We start from the raw sequence: 296 nt of genomic DNA, 5'->3' as shown, positions 1-296 counted from the left end.
TTTTTCTATTATTTCTCTCATTTCCTGAATAGTTCCTGGAGTTTATTCAGCAGGTATCCTTATCTTCCTCCTTACACACTGGTCACGCCATGCATGCCTCTGCTCATGCTGAGTGACTAGTCATTCTGGACCCAGGTCGTGCTTCAAGGCTGAGCTCATGTTGTTTTCTTTTGTGTGAACCATCCTCGATCACTTCAGTTAGTGTTGATCTCCTTTTTTAATCTCTCCCACCCACTTAGCATCTATTCTATAACCCCACTATCTCAGAGTGATGTTTCTTTTTTTTTTTTTTTTTG

The 296-nt window shown here is 40.5% G+C and overlaps 1 protein-coding gene across 2 annotated transcripts in view; it reads left to right on the top strand.

The window, feature by feature from the left end:
* Positions 1-296, top strand: part of ZNF606 (zinc finger protein 606) — a 34,757-nt gene that overhangs the window by 27,240 nt on the left and 7,221 nt on the right. The window lies entirely within an intron of this gene.

This window comes from Colobus angolensis, unplaced genomic scaffold (assembly GCF_000951035.1).
Source record: "Colobus angolensis palliatus isolate OR3802 unplaced genomic scaffold, Cang.pa_1.0 Scaffold510, whole genome shotgun sequence".
Taxonomy (NCBI): Eukaryota; Metazoa; Chordata; class Mammalia; order Primates; family Cercopithecidae; genus Colobus; species Colobus angolensis.
Note: the sequence above shows the minus strand (reverse complement) of the source record. Positions and strands in the feature narration are given on the sequence as shown.